The sequence below is a fragment of the Urocitellus parryii genome, chromosome 10 (assembly GCF_045843805.1).
Source record: "Urocitellus parryii isolate mUroPar1 chromosome 10, mUroPar1.hap1, whole genome shotgun sequence".
Classification (NCBI taxonomy): domain Eukaryota; kingdom Metazoa; phylum Chordata; class Mammalia; order Rodentia; family Sciuridae; genus Urocitellus; species Urocitellus parryii.
In genome coordinates, this window is record NC_135540.1 from 9,582,379 (window position 1) to 9,595,989 (window position 13,611).

Consider the following 13,611-nt stretch of genomic DNA (forward strand, 5'->3'; position numbering starts at 1 on the left):
CATACAATTTGCAAAAACATCTTTCTTAAAGATGAAATTATAGTTTATATGAAAAATTTAAAGAGCATCTACAAAAAAAGCTAAGGGAGAAAAAAATATCTTCAACTACAATAGGATAAAGGCCTAACACAAGTCATTTTTCTTATATGGATTCACAATACAATTAACAGTTGATTTGCAATAAAGAAAATAAGGATATAAGGAAGCACCCAAACAATGAAGGAATGAAGTTTATATTAAGAATTAATAAACAAACAAACAAGCAAATAAAAACTTGAGTGGCTTCTACCTGGGAATTGATAAGATTAAAACAACAAAATAATTACAGTAATGGATCATCTTCCACAGAGTAAAATAAAAAAATCCATCAGCCCACATGAGAAAAATGAATAAATACATGGCAGAACATACTATTTTCTCTGTAAGATAGCCAACCAATAAAAAAAAAAATAGTGATATACTTAAAACATCAGTCTTTGGCAGTATTATGGTAACATCTATCTGAGTTGAGAAACATCAATGTATTCTAAAACTTGTGGGTAAATGTGTGATAAAATTAATTAATAATTAATAAACTGGAATTCCTTACCAGTTTCAAATATCTTTCCACAAAATGCTAAATTATGTGTACATAGATAATGTGCATGTATGTGTGTATATATATATATATATACACACTTATCTCCACTATATGTATTTAACATACAATTAACTTTACCTTATATTGTTATTAAGAAAAGGAGGAATAATCTTACACTACAGAAACCAGAAAAATATCACCTTTCAAATGATCACAGTTTAAATAATTACTGACAGGTTAAACGTATTTCATAAAAATGACCTAATGAGATAATTAGGGAGGAAACAGCATCATTTTGGTCATTTTTTGGCTAAAAATGCAGATATTTACCACTAGTTATGAGACAACATCAGGGAAATTGAAATTGAGATAGATTCTAAAAGTATTATTCATCTGGCGTGTAATCAAAAACATTGAGGATGCCTGGCGTGGCGATGCACACCTGTAATACCGGCAATTTGGGAGACTGAGTTAGAAGGATTGCAAGATCAAGGCCAATCTCAGAAATTTAGAGAGACCCTGTCTTAAAGCAAATATAAACAGTACTGGATGCAACTCAGTGGTAAATGTTGCTGAGATCAATTGCTAGCAACAAAAAAAAAAAAAAAAAAAAAAAAAAAGTTTGGGAAGCTGTGAAGGTCAAGGAAGTTACTACACTCGTTGATTTAAGAAGCTAGAGAGACATGGAATCCAGGAGAATAGGTTTCCTATTAAAAAAGTGTCAGGCAGCTTCTGAACTCCAGTAGGTCTAATCTGGGTGAATGTTACTTGGCAGTTTATTATATTGCTTTAGCAACTTCTCGTAAGTTGCCATGGTTTCATATAAACATTAAAAAAAAAAAAGTAACTTCCACCAGGCACAAGGTACCTGCCTGATTTCTGTCTCAGAGATTTCAGAGAAGCTGTTTTCCTTCTAGAATTTTTTTTTTTAATTATTTGTCTATTAGTTTCATCTGGGCCATAATTGGTAGGAATCAATCCTTTATTCTATAAACTAGGATTTTGTTTCCAGTGATGTTTCACTTTTTTAAATTTTTATTTTCTTCCTTTTTTTCTTTTCTTTTTCCTTTTTTATAAATAGGAAAAGTTAATGATAAGGATCTTTTGACCAAGTAAACCAAGCAGTTTTATATCTAGTCACAATTAAATAAAGTATCAAATATTTGATTTTGTCTTGGCTTTCTGAGAGATACCCTTTTAAAGAGAGAATGCTAAATGGTTGTCTTAAAAATAAAACATACTTGATCTAGGAAAACTTACCTCTTGTGGTTTCTCCTTCCCAAAGTGGCCACACTCTGGGTTCTTGGGAACAGGTGCTGCCTCTCTGTGGAGTGGTGAATCAGCAGATCTGTACACCCAGGGTCTCAGCTACAGCATGTTTCTGAAAACAGGCTCAACTTCTGGCCTGTGCCGCTGTCTTCTTCATCAGTTTTCAGTTAACCCTGGCTGATTTGGAGAAAGTATCTCGGAATATGTATTCCTGCATCATTTTCTAAAGCACCATTTTATTTTGAAGTGCATCTGACATAAAATGAAAGAAAACAAATATAAAGCTGTTCCCCCAAATTGAGTTTGGCTAATTATAGTTTATTACTTTAAGAAGAATGAAGAGATGACTACCCATCCTATTATATTTTTCTGATTGGGATTTACTCAAACTTTACCAGGTAGTCTTAGGTTTTAGTTATGCTTCCCTTTAACAAGTTAAAGAATAACATATTATGGGAGCTATTTTATCAATTTGGGATCCATTCGAAAATACAGAGCAATAATATTTCACATGTCAGGGTTTATTATTGTAAGGCTTCATTACCATATATCTGATCATACTAAGTTTATGAATGTAAGAAATATTACCAATGAGTATTCAAGCACTATAACTGAGTTTCTTCTTGACTCAACAAAATAGAGATAGAAAATACCTACATATTCACAGGGATCTGGAAATACTGTCTTGGTTGTTTGATAATTCAACTATCAGGTGCTACAAGTAAGCATTCTTGCCTTCTCTATCCATTTTTAAGTATATTCATTTCCTTCCTTCATGTCTTGAATTTAGCATTCTATTCCCAACTTAAAACCAAGTCAAATGTACACTATTAGCACTATTATTTTCATTTCTGTTTTTATCTAACATTAAATATGAAATCATTCCTATCTTGATATAAATCTATAATATGTTTTTAATCATTCCAATCCATACCTACCATTTATTTAGTTATTATAATAATTTGTATGATTTCTGGAAATAGCCTTCTATATGGAATATTCTCCTTAGTTTTTTTTTTTTAAATGCAGTCAATTTTATGAATTCCAAATGTGAGCAAGGGATTTTTTTTTAATACAGAAGGCTTGACTTCTACAAATACTTACTTGATTTATTCTTAAAATGATTTATTCAATGACTACCTATCTAAGAGAGTGCTAAGGCTTGTGGATATGGTGTTAAGAAAAACACAGGGCCCTTGCTGTCATGAAGTTTTCATTCTCATTTTTGGGAAATTACACATTTTATGTTTGTATGTACAAGTCCACTGATATTCAGTACATGCTTCTCTCTTTGCTTTAGGAAATAACCACTCAGCCATCCAGATTTCACAATATGGTGATCCTTGTAGATCTCTATGTAGGTCCTTTATGTAGATCTTCATTCTGATGTTTTTGTTTGTTTGTTTCTTTCTTTGTTTTCAGAACTGACCCTGTGTCAGGACAGACCAGAAACAGACACACCATCATGCAGAACAGCATCAAAAGAAGGAAGAAGGGATTGGGGCTGGGGCTTAGCGGTAGAGTGCTCGCTTAGAACATGCAAGACTCTGGGTTCGATCCTTAGCACCACATAGAAATAGATTTTTAAAAAGGTAATAAATTGAAGAAAGAAAAGATTTTATTAGATGCTTGTCTGTTTGGATTATTATGCTAAGGACTTTGGGTATAACATTATATTTTATTAGTATATTTTATGATCTTCCCATCTTAATCATCCTTAATCCATGCTCCTTATTAATTTTCACTAAAAGTTTCACTTCAAATGCAAAATTGAAGCTTAAATTCGAATTTCCTTAACCCTTCAAACTCCACCTTTATAAAACAAGAATGCCTATTCCATATTCTTATAGCATGTATCAGGTACTATGATTACAGGTTACTTGACATCATGTTTTCCCTAATACATAACCCAATGCTTCATGTTTAATATATACTCATTGAATTAATGAATGATTAATTAGAAAAACTATGTGAACATTAGAAAAACTATATACTGTTTCAAGTCTTCTAAGAATCAGACGTGGAGACACACTTGCTCATGTATGAAAATAAACGCAGGAGAGGCCATGGAAGGGTCAAGAGAAGACAGAGCCAGAGGAGGCTGGGAGAGCCTCCAGATCAAGGGACAAGTATGGCACCTGCAAAAGGGGACAGCCCAGGAGGCCTGGTGGAGAAGGAGGAACCTCTGTTTGCAGTGCTGGCATGAGAAGTTCTCAGAAGCACTGGAAAACAAGAGCAGATACTACCCTTCAGAGGAGTTCAAGGAAACAGGCTTCAGTAAACCTGTCCCACTCAGCCAGTGGCCAAAAGCTACTGGGGGAGCACAAATCTGCTTTAACACTATGGCAGCACTGAAGCAAGATGGCTTGAGTTGACCACCATCTTCTGTCCCCCTGGAGGCTCATCTCCATGAAAATCTAGAGAGTATTTTTGGACTGACAAATCTTATCTCAGAATTTTAGCATAGAAATTTCATGATCCAATATAAAAATAAGTCAAGAAATAAGAGGCCAGAGTGTGTGCACCAACCTAATAAATGAGAACACCTATTTTCCGTTTTTGTTTTTTTTTATTTAATTTTCTAATGCTGTTTCAACTTCCCCCTCAACATGGCAGCAAAAATGTTTGCAAAAGTTTAAGGGCATTATACCCAAATATTATGATCTCCAAGACCAAGAGAGAGTGTGCCTTTTTTTTTTTTTTTTGCACTTCTACTAGAAACTCATGCAGAAATTACTCCTCATTTGTCTTTGTACTGAATTGAGTTCCATACCTATTTTTGTTCTAATCACAACAAACAAAAACAAAGTTAGACTATACTTAGATTAATCACATCAAACTTGAATCTGTGAGGGAGAGAATCAACCTTGAGGCTCAGATACACTCAATATGTTCAGTATTGAGGAGAAAAAGGAGAGGAAATGTATGCTGGCAGCTAAACAATAGCATATGCTACTAATGAAAGCTGCAAAGTCATTTAAGTTCAGCATTAGTGATTTTATTAGGAGCTATTTGCAGTACACACACCCAGTTTCTCTTTTCCCTGTACAATAAATTTGGATAATATTTACAATGTTCTACATATTGATATAGAGTTGTCGAGATGTAGATTCTAGTCTCTGAAACCTGCATAGAAATGATGGGCCCTTCCTACAGACCTGGCTAAGATAAACCTTCATCTCATAATTTCCAATATTCATTTTTCTGCATTTCTTTTTGGCTAAAATCAAAACAATCCTTAACACAACCTCAAGAGTATGTGTCAAGGTAGCAAAATCACAGATCAAAGAAAAATGGGTCTTTGAATTACGCTACTGGAAACCAAAAATATCATCTCTACTGTGTAAATTACCAGTGACTTATAGTATTCAGACTGGAAGATTTTGTTATTTCAGCATTATTGTTATCTCAATTATCTCAGAAAATAAAACCATGGTTGAAAAAACAATTAAAAGGAGCAAGACTTGTTGACATCTATGAAGTATTTTATTTCTCTCAATACCACACCCTCTAAACTTTAATTCTATAGAAAAAATTAACTATTCTCCACATTTAGCATAAAGGGGCATAAAATATCCACGTGTACTTCCAATGATCACAACTATTATACGAATATTATACGTTTAATTAATTATTGTTGAATGTAGGAAAATTTGAATTCATCCTTACATTTTCAATCTTCTTTTGTTTCTATTAAATATATTATTAAACTGTACTAGTGGTGTCATAGTGTCTTAGAAATAGTTATCATGTTTCTGATCTTTAATTTGCTTTGCATATCCTTGTAGAGATTCATTATACCTCTTCTAGATTATCCCATAAAGAACATACTATCAGTAACATATATATTTACAAAATTAAAACTTATCTGTAGTATATTCATGCTGCTCCTTCTAGATTAAGTTTCCTTGTGAGTTTGGATACTTTGTTCAGATGTGCTCAAATAGAATGCTTAAGAATCTCACAGCAACCTTCATTAACATTTCCATGCACAATTTCTGGTGTATGGAACAAAATCAAAAAACATATTTAATTGAGCAAAAATTGAAAGACATTGATAAAATGCAGTACAAATATTGATTTTTTTTATTTTTAGAAGCCCAATTCTGGAATGAGAAACTTAAATAGTTGATAGACCTTTTGTATCAGAAATTATTAATAGTCATTATTCAACATAAAGTGTAATGATCTGAGATTGATAAGTATTTCAGAGCTGAAGAATAAGAAAACCATTAAGGTAATCCCACAATTCTCATTGCTTCCAAACAAAACCTGATATAATTTAAGGCTCTGAGCAGCCTTCTTTCTCAGTAGAAAAACAGATTCACCTCCCTCTCCATTAAAGAGGAAGACATCATCACAATCAATCTCAATACACAATGCATTTTTATTAAAACTTCAGGAATTTTTACAACAAATTCAAACTATAATGGCTTCATTCAAATTATCTTTATGCTCTTGAAAGTTTTAAAATCCCATGTCTAAAAGTAGAATAGAGTACGGTAAAGGTTATCCACAAGTAATCTATTAAATAGAAGAATTGATTGGGATTTTTATCATTAGTTGATCTTAATTTAACAAATGTTTCAGTCGTCTGACAAGTAGACAATTTCCATTTGGAGCTCCAAGACGTTGTACTTCTCCTCTGATACATATCCTGTTTTTTCAAAAATTGAAATGATTTCACATTTGGAGTTTGATGAAATAATTTCTAATTGACTCACTTAAAATGGGTCATTTATATATTCCAAGTATTACCAGGCTCAAAATTATTTTCAAAGCAAAACAGAATTTGTTTCATTGTTCCAATAGAAGATAAATGCTCCTTGTTAGATCCATTTCTAGCCATTATTAAGTCTATGAATTGTATGCATCTTAAAGAATGTTAGAGAATCTAGAAAGAATAATATTTCTGGTTTTGAATATTCTTTAGCTCCAAATCATATAGAAAATTTTCCAACAAGGGAGTAAAAGAGAGGAAAGTTATGAATTTATGAATCTGAATTATCCCAAGAAGTTAAACAATAGAATTTGAGACTGTAGGCAGTCCCTACCAGAGGCACTGCTATTAAGTAGATCATGGAAAAGATGTTGAAAGAATCGATCAGACAAGAATGAGGGGTATTCTTTTAGGGGAAACGACACCAATAATTTGGAACTAAAGTGCAGAACTGCATATATGCATCCCTATATTTTGCAGAGCACTTAGCAAACTAAACTCTACACTTAACCAGCTTCTTTGTATCTTGATGAGAAAATGGAACTAATTTTTGAAGAATGACATGGTAGCAAAAGCAATATGTAGAGCACCCAATTAGTGTTGTTAAAAGAAATGTGTGCATCCGTTTATCCTCCTGCACTGCTAAACAGAATTTATAGACTATTTTGAGTTGTCTCATTTATGAAGAGAAAAAGATCCCAGGAATATAAAAGAAACAAAATAAATCAGCATCATGGGTCTATCATAACATCACTGGAATTCTCATCAAATTTTTATATGAAAAAAGATATAAATTCTCTTAAGCTATTCATCTTGTTTTTACATAGACTCCAAGATGTCATTAATTATTGCTTTATGTGCCACTAAGAAGCATTTAAAAGTGTTTCCAATTAAACTGTGGCACACTGCTAAATATCTCTTAGATGCCTCAAACAGGATTTTAAATTTAGTAATTATATTTCACATATACATGCCCATTTACCAATTTCAAGTTTTCCCTTGAAAGCGTCTTGTCACATTGAAAATCCTGCCTGAAATAATATTTTTTTATATTTATGTCTGTCTTTATATTTTAACAAAATAATCTGTTAACCATTATAAAAATTCAGAGTTATGAGAATAAAATATTTTAGGTCATTGTATAGAATTATATCTTGATTTGAAATTCCAGTTACTGATTATTAATAGATAAATGATGTACACTCTGCATGAATGAGACACATAAATCTGAAACCTAGCTCATAACATGTGTTCACAAGGTAAAGTGCCAGTGTTTTCAGAATGGGTGTAAGTATATATCGAGTACTGTTGCGATCCAGAAGTCTCTACTGTATATCCTCCCAGTCATCACCATAGGCCCTCATTATTCTTTTATCTTCATGAAACAAATTCACTGGATACAATATGGAATAGTAGTCATAATGATAATAATAATAGTAATGATTTCAGTCTGGCCTGTAAACACACAGCTAACAGGGTGCTTTTCCAGGCTGCTTCTCTGCTAGAGCAGTGGCAGCAAAGGCAGCAACAGTACACAAGTGTCTTGGGAAACTCCACTGAGAGTGCAGGGCCTGGGCTCTGCTCAGCAGCAGCTGTGCTCACATTGGGTCAGTGGTTGGTCTGGAATCATAGGATGAGACGAACCACCTTCTCCAGCTTATTCTTCCAGTTTCTGGGTGAAGTGGCCTCCATTGGTCTCGATTTCTCTTTTGACCTTTCGAAGACTTCAGTAACTATCCTCAAAATTATTCTCTTTCCTTTAGAAATGTCTCTATTTTATGCACTGGTACAAAATCTATTTTCCAACTCCTAGTACAAAACTATTGCATCATCCTTCATTCATATTATCAACTTCATTCTCGATTCTAGGACTCTTCAGTCCTATAGTGGTTTCTCTTTACCACAATTTACCCATTTGTGTGTTATTATATATTATAGTGTTTATATACGTTATATTATATATTACATTTTCAAGTAGTTAGGTATCTCCATGATTCATCTCCCGGTGTTTGGATCCATTAATGTGAGAGTGGTCAGATGAATAAGCAGATGCTTAGCCTTCTACAAGTCCCAACACATAGCATCTTTGCATCTTTCAACCTCAGTCTCCCATTACCATTTCTCTCTTTGATAAACTGTCTATGTAAATGGCTGGAGTTGGAGAACATCATGCCAAGGGAAATAAACCAATCCCACAAAACCAAAGGCCAGTTGTTTTCTCTAAAATGCAGATACCAATTCACAATAAGGCTGGGGACACTAGGGAAGAATACTGATGCCTTAGACTAGGTAAAGAGAAGTGATAGGAGGGATGGGGAGGGGATGTGGGATAGGAAAGATAGTAGTATACGAAACAGACATTATTAGTGTGTGTATATATATATATATATATATATATATATATATGTATGTATATATATGACTGCAAGACCAATATGCTCTGCAAAATGTACACTCAGAAAAATGAGAAATTATAACCTATCAAAGTATATAAATGCATTCTACTGTAATGTATAACTAATTAAAAAATTCAAATTAAAAAACCCAGCTATTAAAAAGGAAAATTTATAGAAGTCAGTGATTGATTTAAAAAAAAAAAAGTCATGTTAAGGAATGGTGTGATTCTACTTTGTGTACAACCAGAGATATGAAAAATTGTGCTCTCTATGTATAATATGAATTGTAATTCATCTGCTGTCATATATAAAATATTAGAATTTAAAAATTCACAAAAATAATATATCCTATTCATTTTACAAAGATTTTAAATAAGCATACAAAACTTTATATTTAATGGAATTTTCTACATCATGTTGCAGATAATATGTTACAAAAATAAAGTCACAAAACTACCAGTTTGGACAATATATCAATAACCATTATTATTTCGTCACGCAGAAAATGATTTCTTTTCATGTAAAGTAAAAATTAAAATGAAATAAGACACTATTCTATATTTCAAATGGCAAGGTTGTTATGACATCAAAGCATATGAAGATAGCTTGATAGGCCCATAGAGTGACCAATAAGTACCAAGTGATTGCAGGTGATATATGTATAGATGTGTCAACCTTAACAAAAGTGATGTAGTGGAAAATTTTAGGCAACTTTATGGAATATGCTCAAATAGTGATATTTATTGTTTCTGAAACTTTGTAATCCATTTCCAACTTTTCTTGGTAGGACTAGTTTTCTGGCAAATGGTAATTTTTATAGACCCTTTAAATATCCCCATTTCCCCAAGACATATTAATTCAGATTATAAGCAGCTAAAAATACTGTTAATAAAATGAAATATTGATCATTTCCAAAGAGAAAAAGAAAGTTTTGTAAGCTTCACATAATGATCTTTTACAGTCTTATTTTTGCAAGCAATTTGCCAATAGATTTGTCATGCACAGTTATGGTGAATGGAGACTGAAGCTGTTGCAATACAAAGTAAGTTGGTTTTTAATTAGGCTGTGAGTGATGCCCTGAAGCATATTTATTTGATATTTTATCTATTGTTTAATATTGTGTCCCAGGAATTACTTATAGGGAGAGAGATCAATATCTTTGAATGTATTGCAAATAATTATATAATTTAACTAGAAATTGCCTTATTCATTTGCCAACATTATTATAGTCACTGGAAAGTAAATAGCAAAATAATTTCCAACTTCTATGCATATGGAATTCTTATTTTTCAAATATCCCCAAATGCCTATATTTTTACAAAATGTTTTCTATTGATTTCATCACATGCATTTAAAGTGAATATTCTAACAGAAGGATACACTGTCACCCCATTACCCTTCCTAAACATTTACTGAAAACCTCAAGGTCCCATGAAGAACAGAGGCATTTGGAATCTATTGCTTCAAGATCAACACACAAAAAGAATAGTAGAAATTTCATGGCCATCAATATGCAAGGTTGTCCATGTGTCATTCCATAAAGGCATATCTTATGGAAAGTTGTTAGATATTTGTTGAATCAGGTGTTATTGTTTCATTGAGTTCTATGAAGGCAACCAAATATTGGGCTCTCTGAAACATATATCAAGATGTATTAGGAGTTAAACTAAGACACAACAAAGTTTTAAAGTTGACGTCAATCACTAACAATCCATAGTTCTGGTGCTCTTTCAAGGAAACATAAAAGGGAGGTTGATTACAAAATGGAAATGGAAATTCAGCAGATGGGTCAGAGTTTCTAAGTAACACAGTGGCCTTATTTGGTCTCTCCCATTGAAAAGTCGCTAGTATACATATAAGTTTGTTCACTGCTTCTGATTGGTCTAGCTGCATCCTGGTTTTCTTTACTATAGGCATTAAAAGAAAAAAAAAAAAACTCAAGTTTACCTTAGGTTTTTAGCTTGAGGTCCCTTGCAAGGTCTCACTGGCTTTGTGTGCTCAGCTGCTCTTCAGGCTGGATCCAGGTCTGTTGGCTTTAACCATGGTTACTTTAAATAGGAATTAAATATAGGATTTATATGATTTTAGTCAAAAAGTTAAAATAGATGTTAGAATTATTTGGGGTCTTTCAGACATGATGTTTTCAACAGTATAAATGGGCAGAATTACCAAAAGAAAACTTGAAACATTTTTCAGTTTTACAACTTTGCAAAAATCATAAGGAGTCTGACAGGACAAATACTTAAATGTTGAGATCGAGAAAAAGAAAGAAAAAAATGAGTCGTTACCAAAGTAGTCTCAGCTTACAGGTGAAATTGTTTACAGGACATATTTATTGAAATGATACTGACTTTATTAGGGGTACAGTTTACTATAGAGGGTATGCTTAGCAGGCATAGGCCCTGGGTTCAATCACCAACACTGAGGGCAACAGCGAGGGGTGGGTAGTGAAAGAAAGAAACAAAAGAAAAGAAAAAAAAAAAGAAACGTTACCTGAAAGTTAATTTATTATAAATCAACTAATTAATTATAGGTATTAAAATCTAAAACAGAAATGAGGCTAGTTAAGAAGGAATGTGATCCTGATAATTTTAATAGCGTATTTATTAAAATTAAGAGCTAAATCATTTGTTTCAGGGAGGCACATTTAACTTATTCAGACACTAATATAGATTTTTCCAGACAATTCAGGATGAAGAAAATACTGCAGAACTTTCTTACCATTACGCCTAATGTACACATAACCTCTGGTTCCATAAGTCTGTTCCCCTATTATCCCCCAGGGTAGGGATACAGACAGTCTGATACACACATCTCCATGTTTTGACATCACAGCTTTGGGTACATTTTTGTGATGGTATAGTTGCCTCCATTTGCTGTCTTGTTATTCTTTCCCAACTGAAAGGACATTAGCAAGGAAATTATAGACCAATTTAAGTGAAATCTATTAATGCTTTTTTAAATCACTTTTCTTGCACATATAAAATAGTCAAACTAGGGTAAATGGAGTTTATTTTCTTCAGATACAGTGATTTTCATGGATAAGTCTTTTCCTTGTGAAAGAGCAGTCACAGAAGTTTATTTTAACTTAGGTTTTTTAAAAAATTCCTCACAATTTGACAGTTTACAACATCAAAAATATTTTATGTTGTCTCCAAATTTTTTACATTGCTCTCCATATTCATGTTATTTTAGACTCTCTTCTCTACAAGCTCTTTGTTTTTAAGTACTCCTAAATGGGTAATAAACTTCTTTCTATGATAGTAGCTTATGTTTAAATTGCTTTTTCTTAATTTTCTTTGGCAGAGAACACTAATTTTCTTGTTTTTATTTTACCTTTTTTATTGGTTCTTTTTTAGTTATACATAACATTAGGATTCATTTTGATGTGATTTTTAAAAGCATAAAATATAATTTGATTTAATTCAATCCCTAGTACTTCCCTGTTCCCTTCCCTCTGGCCCTCTCCCTACTCTTCTTCCCTTCCCTCTACTCTCCTTATCTTTCTGCTATGGACTTTTAGTTTTGTTCTTGTTGTTGTTAGTGTCATGTGGATATAGTATACATGATAGTATACACATGTACACACACACACACACACACACACACACACACACACACATACACATATATGAAAGTTTGTCAGATTCACTTTTTCCTGTGGTAATCATGGTCTTACAAATATTTAGTTATTTGGAATTTAATCCTCTGTTATCTCTGATATTTCAGTGGAAGCTAATTTTTTCCAGTCTCTCAATCCACTTTCATCTTCATTCATCTATTCTCCTATGAACACAATTTGAGAACTTGTTCACTGGGCTTTTAATATTCATCTTTCCTAATTTAGTTTTGGATGTGTACAAAAATAGTCTTAGCCAGAAACAGATTCCTCAGTGAATCTGTTTTAATCATAACTTTTTCTAGTTCTTATTCTTGAGAAATATGAAGAGATCCAGGTTAACTTTTTCCATTGAATAGACACATTCTCTGTAGGTGAGAGACGAAAAATAATTCCTCTGTGTGTGTGTGTGTGTGTGTGTGTGTGTGTGTGTATGTTTCCAACAGGAAGGAAGCAGCTGCTCTCCTGTCCTGAAAAGTGTTCCCTCTTTTTTTTTTTTTTTATTTGTAAATTCGCTTCAGGAACCAGGTATTCTCATGAGTCAAGGATTGTAGAACTTAAGTTGTCTCCAAGTTCTGAAATTGCACTTCTTTTGGCCTGTGAATATAGCAGAGATAAAGCTCTAGTCTCCCTCCTAGGAAAACCTGGCTCTCGACTAACTAGACCAGGGAAACTCTGTTTTATTATCCTTTCAGACCAAAGCAATTAAAAAGGCAAATGGCTACAAATATGATTCTCCAGGTACGAGAACAATTTCTCAGGAAGCCATGCCTGTTGGCAGGTTCACTGAAAATTTCAGAATGTATTATTTCTCCACATGTTTTTGTAGAATACCATAGGGTAGAATGGAAAATTTAAATGGTAATGTGCTTAAAATATTTTAAATTGTCTTAAATGTCATTTTTTTTTCAAAATCCTTTTCAAATAGTGAACATTTTTCTAGGGTGTCTTTAAAGGTTTTCCAAAATGATATAGATGATCTCAAGTTTTCATTATTATCCCTACCCAAATATCATATCTACTTTCA